Genomic DNA, 7,822 nt, shown 5'->3' with positions numbered 1-7,822 from the left:
ATTATTTTCAACCTTTGAAAGTATGGCCTTCAGTTGACTTAGCAGATAAATATACACCCTGTACAATGGAGGTGCAAGGTAGAACCCTTTGCTTTATATTCCTTTCACATTTCTTCCATTAGCCTCCCAGATACATCCCTTTCCATTCCCAGAACCTCCCTCTCTGGTTATCTATTTCCTTATGGCAGGTGTCCAAGGGACTTACTTGAATTTACTTTGAGAAAGGATCAATGCCAAAATAGCATTTCATTTTCCTGAGATCAAAACACACATTATACTTTAGAATTATGTACTTTATTCAAACAGCATATTAATGTTTATATAAAAAGTTTCATAATTCATATATCCCAGCCAACAACTTCAGTGGAAGACCCCTTCTTTTCCAGAGGTCACACTGATACAGAACCTCAAGTAAGCTCCCACTAGCAGACCACCAACACTCCTTCAGAGGCCATACATCCTATCACCAACATCCCTCATCATCATTTCCTAGCCCTCAACTCCAGTAGATGCCCTCTGCCTTGCCACAGGCAAAGCCAGCACCCAGAACCCTAGAGGTCACCCAAGCCACCATCACCTCAACAGAAGCACCCCACTAGACCAGAGGACACAGTCCTCAGTCACCAGAACCACAGTCCACATAGGCCAGAAGACTCCAGAGGAAACAAACTAAGGGGAAAATACCCATCCAACAAAGATAAACTCAGAAGTTGGCATCTAAACATATAATTACCCCCAAATCCAGAGACCAAGATGCCAGTGTAAGAACAAAACAACAGCCAAGGTAACATGTCACCACCAGAGCTTAATTATCTTACTAAAGCAAGCCCTGATTATTCCAACATTGCAGAAGCACAGAAAAATGACCTTAAACACGATTTTATAAAGATGATAAAGAAACTTAAAGAAGAAATGAATAAATCCCTTAAACAAATCTAGGGAAAGACAAACAAAATTTGGAGGAAATAAATAAATCTCTTAAAGAAAGCCAGGAAAATACAAACAATTGAAGGAACTAAATAAGTCCCTTAAAGAAAGCCAAGGTAAACCACCACCCAGAAATAAAAGAGGTGAAGGAAATGAATATAACTGTTCAAGACCTGAAAATGGAAATAGAAGCAAAAAAGAAAACAAAAACTGAAGGAATCCTGGAGATGGCATATCTAAGTAAGCTAACAGGAACTGCAGATACAAGCATCACCAACAGAGTACAAGAGATACAAAAAAGAATCTTGGGTGTAGAAGTTACTATAGAAGAAATTGATACATCATCAAAGAAAATGTCAAATCTAAAAAGTTCCTGACACAAAACATCCAAGAAATCTGGGACATTATGAAAAAACAAACGTAAGAATAATAAGAATAGAAGGAGATGAATCATAGCTCAAAGGCTCTGAAAATATTTTAATACAATCCTAACCTAAAGAAGGATATGCCTATAAAGTTACAAGAAGTTAACAGAACACCAAATAGATTGGACCAGTAAAAGAAGTACCCCTGACTACATAAAATCAAAACACTGAACATAGAGAACAAAGAAAGTATACTCAAAACTGCAAGGGGTAAATAAAGACCAAGTAACATATAAAAGCAGACATATCAGAATTACAATTCTCAACAGAGATTCTAAAAGTCAGAAGGGCCTGAACAGATGTCTTGTAGACTCTAAGAGACCGCAGATACCTATCCAGACTAATGTCTCAGGAAACTTCTCAATCATCCCAGATTAAGAAAACAAGATCTTCCACAATAAAGTCCAATTTAACAATATCTATTTACAAATCAAGCCCTACAGAAGATACTAAAAAGAAAACTCCAACTCAAGAAGGTTAACTACTTCCATGAAAACTCAGGAAATAAAAAATCTCACACCAGCAAAAAAGAAGGGAAACACACATACACACAACCACCACCACCAAATAACAACAAAATAACAAGAGTTAGCAGTCAATTTTCATTGATAGCTCTCAATAGCAATAGACTCAATTCCCCAATAAGAAGACACAGACTAACAGAATGGATGTCAAAACAGGATCCATCATTCTGCTGCATACAAGAAATATGTTTCACCATCAAAGATAGATATTACCCCAGAGTAAAAAGAGTGTAAAATGACTCTCCAAGCAAATGGACCTAAGAAACAAGCTGGTGTAGTCATTCTAATATTTAACAAAGTAGACATCAAACCAAAATTAATCAAAGGAGACAGGGAAGGAAACTTCATACTCATCAAAAGTAAGTCCCACCTAGACAATCTTTCAATTGTTAACATCTACACCCCAAATTCAAGACCACCCACATTTGTAATGAAACACTACTAAAGCTTAAATCACGAATTAGCCATCACACATTTTATAGTGAGAGATTCAATATCCTACCCCACTCTCACCAATGGACAGATCATCTAGATAAAACTAAATGGAGAAACACTGGAGCTAACAGACATTGTAAACCAATGAACCTAAGAGATATCTACAGAACATGTCACCAAAATATAAAACAATATACCTTGTTCTCACCACCTCATGGAACATTCTCCAAAACTGACCACCTACTCAGTCACAAAGCAAGTCTCAACAGATAGAAGAAAATGGGGGTCTACCCTGTCCACCTCAGGAATAGCATATGAAGCCTGCCACTAAGATGAATGACTGTGTGATGAAGAGTTGGAAAAGATGGAAAAGCTGAGCAATTCCAGCAGTGTGCAGAAAGGCAGAACTGGAGACTTGACAGAGGTGACAGGTGTGAAAGAGGTCAACAGTAAAACATGTCATTGTCCAGTGTGGTGTACAGACACCCAGAGTTTATACAGATACAGACTCAACCCTGTAACACACTGTTCATCTGAGGGATCATCCCAGCTATGGGCAACTATGGAGGTCTGAGATAAGAAACAGTTCACTTTCTGAATTGGACCTCTCATAGGACCACCATGGTCTGTGATGCCATGAAAGGACACATTAGTATCTGTGTTTCATGCTGCTGCCCCAGGCCATAATGTGGACATGTACAGACTGTACCACTGACTAAAGCCTTAGTGATATCCTTGGGTTTTTGTGGCTTTGAGGAGCCATGTTGATGTAAGTGGCCTATGTAGCCACCCTGAAGCCATATTGAGGCCTGTGATTAGTGCTGCTGCTAAAGACCATGAGCAGGGCAGTGGTCCTGATATGGCTGGGGGCTTTGTAGATGTTGTAACCTGTTACTCCCAAGGCTACCCCTGAAGACATATTGATGTCCATAAGCTGTGATGTCAAGGTGAGACATATTGATATGAGTGGCCTGCACTGCCACCTGAGTCCATGGTGACATTCAGGTCTGGGTCTCTACCAAGGACTCTGACTGAGCCCTAGGGCCTAGTGCAGTCAGGGTCTGTGTTGATGTCTATGGCCCATGCTACCACAGAAGACCAAGTGGATGTCCATGGTCTGTGCTGTACCCTAAATCTGTGCAGATATCAATGGTCCAGGCTACTTCCAATGGCCTTGTCTAGGTCTGGGGCCTACTGAATCTGAGGTCTGTGTTCATTGTTTGTGCTGTCACCAGAAAACATGTGGAAGCCCATGATCCATGCTCCCTTTGGTTGTAAAGATCAAGGAAGCTACTTTTGCAGTGATATTCATGACTGTAGCCATACAGTTGAGAAACAAGGACATGAAGATCTTCTGTGACAACTCCTACCTCCACAAAGCCCCCAAAAGTAACAACCTAAACAGGAATCCATCAAAGAGAACTCTTTAAAAGTGTGATAAGGATGTTGAAGTGTAGATACCCACAACTGCTGGCTTCTGTCGGGGGTTGGGCAAGGAATACTCACTTCCTTTTAAGGGGCAGGCCACTGAGAGTTTGACCATGCTCCAATACTCACAGATAACACAAATTGAATGTTTTTATTTTGTTGAGAAGGTCACAATGGTAGTAAGATGGAATAAAAGGACTGGGAAGTGAGTGTGATTGGACTGTATGAGGTGAAAAATCCCAAAGAATCAATAAAAACACTATGTTAAAGAAAAAAAAATTGAAATAACCCCTTGCATCCTACCTGAACACTGGACTAAAACTGGATCAAAACAACAGAAAGCCCATAAACTCATGAAAACTGAACAACTCTCTACCAAATGACTTCTGGGTCAACACAGAACTAAAGAAAGAAATTAAAGACTTTCTAGATGTCAAGGAAATGAATACATAACATACCCAAACTAGTGGGACACAATGAAAGCTAAGAGGAAAGTTAATAGCACTAAATGTATACATAAAGAAATCAGAGAAATCTCATGCTAGCATTTTAATAGCACACCTGAAAACTCTAAACCAAAAAGAAGAAAGTAAACCAAGAGAAGTAGATGGCATGATGATGATCAAAATGAGGGTTGAAATAAAAAAATAGAAACAAAGAGACCAACACAAAGAATCAATGGAACAAAGTGATGGTTCTTTGAGAAAATCAATAAGATAGACAAACCCTGTTCCAAGCTACCTCAACAAAAAAGAAAGAACATCCAAATTAACAAAATCAGAAACTAAAAGGGATTGTAACAGCAGACACTGAGGAAATCCAAAGAATCATTACATCATATTTAAAATCCTATACACTGCCAAACTGGATATTCTAAAAGAAATGGATCATTTTCTCAATAGATACCACTTAAGAAAGCTAAATTAGACCAGATAGACAATTTAATTAGACCTATAACTCCTAAGGAAATAGAGACAGTCATTAAACGTCTCCCAATCAAAAAAGAAAGCTCAGGGCCAGATGGTATTAGCATGGAATTGTACCAAACTTTCAAAGAACATATAACACCAATATTCTTCAAATCATTCAACAAAATGGAAACAGAAAGAACATTGCCAAATTCATTTTATGAGACAACACCCACCCTGATATCCAAACCATACAAAGATTCAACAAAGAAAGAGAACTACAGTTTTCCTTATGAACATAGATGCAAAAATATTCAATAAAATACTTGCAAAGTGAATCTAAGAATACATCAAAAAGATTATCCACCATAAATATCACAGAGATGCAGTTTTGGTTCAACATACAAAAGTCAATCAATGTAATTGACCACATAAAAAAACTGAAAGAAAAACACATAATCACTCTGCCCTCTGCCTGACGCCAGCCATGTGAGGTGAGTCTGGGCTATCCTCTGGATCCAACTCCCCCATAAACTCCTCCTCTTTCTTCCTGAGCTTGCCCCATCCAGTCGAGTGGACCTGCCCAGCCAGGGGGGGCCACCCTGAGTCTGGACACACCTCACCCTTGTCTCCCCCTATGCTCTCTGCCCCCTGACTGCTGCCTGATGTAAGTCTGGGTTCTGCTCTGGCCCCAAGTTCCCCCATCACCCTTCCTCCTTCTTTCTGAGCTTCCCCCTTGACAGGAGTGTACCTGCCCATACCGGAAGGCCCACCCTGAGTCTGGAACACCTCATTCTTGGTCCTCCCTTAACCTCCACCCTTTGCTTGAGGAGACTAAAAGAGAGAGAGACACAGCCTGCACCCACTAGAAGAAGGGATGGGAAGACAATAAGAACACACTCAACAACAGAAAGACCAATATGACACCACCAGAATCTAAGGACTGCACACCAACAAGAACTAAGAAGCCCAAGCAGAGGATGAAGAAGAGATGGACCTTAAAAAGTATCTTATGAAGATGATAGAGACTATTAAAGAGGAAACAAGAAAATCCTTAAAGAAATAGAAGAAAAGACAAGCAAAAAATTACATGAAATGGAGAAAAAGACAAACCAAAAAAATTCAAGAAATAAACAAATCTCATAAAGAATCTAAAGAAAGCCAAGAAAAAACACGAAACAAGAGAAGGAAACAATTCAAACAATCCATGGTTTGAAAGCAAAATTAGAAAAAAATAAAGAAAACACAAAATGAGGGGATTCTGCAAATAGAAAAGCTGAGTATACCATCAGGAACCAGTGATGTAAGCACAACCAATAGAATATAAGAGATGGAAGAGAGAATATCTGGTGTTGAAGACTCGCTAGAGGATATACAATCATAGACCAAAGAAAATCTCAAGTCCAACAAATCCCTAACACAAAATATCCAGAAAATATGTAACACCGTGAAAAGACCAAACCTAAGAAAAAATGGTATAGAAGAAGGTGAAGAAATTCAGCTCAAAGATAAAGAAAGCATATTCAACAAAATCATAGAAGAAAACTTCCCCGACCTAAAAAAGGATATGCCTATGAAAGTATAAGAAGCTTACAGAACACCAAATAGATTGGACCACAAAAAGAAGAGCCCTAGCCACATAATAATCAAAACACCAAACTTACAGAATAAAGAAAATATATTAAGAGCAGCAAAAGACAAAGGCCAAGTAACATATAAAGACAGACCTATCCAAATTACACCAGATTTCTCAATGGAAACTTTGAAAGCCAGAAGATCCTGGATAGAAGTTCTACAAACACTAAGGGAACATGGATGCAGACTATTGTATCCAGCAACGCTTTCAATCACTATACATGGGAGAAAAGTTATTCCATGACAAAACCAGATTTAAGCAATACATATCCACAAATCCAGCCTTACAGAAATTATTAGAGGGGAAACTCCAACCCAACAAAGTGATAATCCCACTTTACCAAACACCAAAATAATAAAGGGAGGAAATCCACACATAATAACACCACCAACAACAAATTCAAAACAAACAAGAATCAACAATCAATGGTCATTAATATCACTCAATATCAATGGTTTTAACTTGCCTATAAAAAGATAGAGGCTAACAGAATGGATACGAAGACATAATCCATCCTTCTGCTGCATAAAAGAAACACATCTCAACTTCAAAGACAGACAGTACCTCAGAGTTAGAAAAAATATTTTCCAGTCAAATGGACCCAAGAAACAAGAAACAAGCTGGTGTAGCAATCCTAATATCTAAGAAATTAGACATCAAACTAAAATCAATCAAAAAAAGATGAAGAAGGGCACTTCATACACATCACAAGAAAACTCCATCAAGATGAAGTCTCAATCCTGAACATCTATGCCCCAAACACGAAGGCACCCACATTCGTAAAAGAAAAATTACTAAAGCTCAAATCACACATTAAACATCACACACTTATAGTAGGAGACTTCACCACCCCACTCTCACCACTAGATAGGACCACCAGACAGAAAATTAACAAAGAAACAAAAGAACTAACAAAAGTTATGACCCAACTGGGATTAACAGACATCTATAGAACAATCTATCCAAACACAAAAGAATATACCTTCTTCTCAACTCCACATAGAACCTTCTCTAAAACTGACCACATACTCCACAATAGAGCAAACCTACACAAATACCAAAAAAACTGGAATAACCCCCTGTATCTTATCAGACCACCATGCTTTAAAATTAGAATTCAACAACACAAATTGTAGAAACCCTACAAACTCATTTAAATTGAATAATGCACAGTTGCACCATTCCTGGATGGAGGAAGAAATAAAAAAAATTAAAGACTTCCTAGAATTTAATGGGAATGAAGACACAACATACCCAAACCTATGGGACACTTTGAAAGCAGTGCTAAGAGGAAAGTTCATAGCACTAAGTGCCCACATGAAGAAACTGGAGAATAGTTACACTAGAGAATTAACAGTGCCACTGAAAGCTCTGGAGCAAATGGAAAGAAATGCCCCGGAGGAGTAGATCCCAGGAAATAATCAAACTAAGGGCTGCAATCAATAAAGTAGAAACTAGGAAAACAATACAAAGAATCAGTGAAACAGAGTTGGTTCTTCCAGAAAATCAAGATAGACAAACCTTTATTCAAACTAACCA

Source organism: Cricetulus griseus, chromosome 3, assembly GCF_003668045.3.
Source record: "Cricetulus griseus strain 17A/GY chromosome 3, alternate assembly CriGri-PICRH-1.0, whole genome shotgun sequence".
Taxonomy (NCBI): Eukaryota; Metazoa; Chordata; class Mammalia; order Rodentia; family Cricetidae; genus Cricetulus; species Cricetulus griseus.
The sequence above is the reverse complement of the archived record's forward strand: the minus strand, read 5'-3'. Positions refer to the sequence as shown.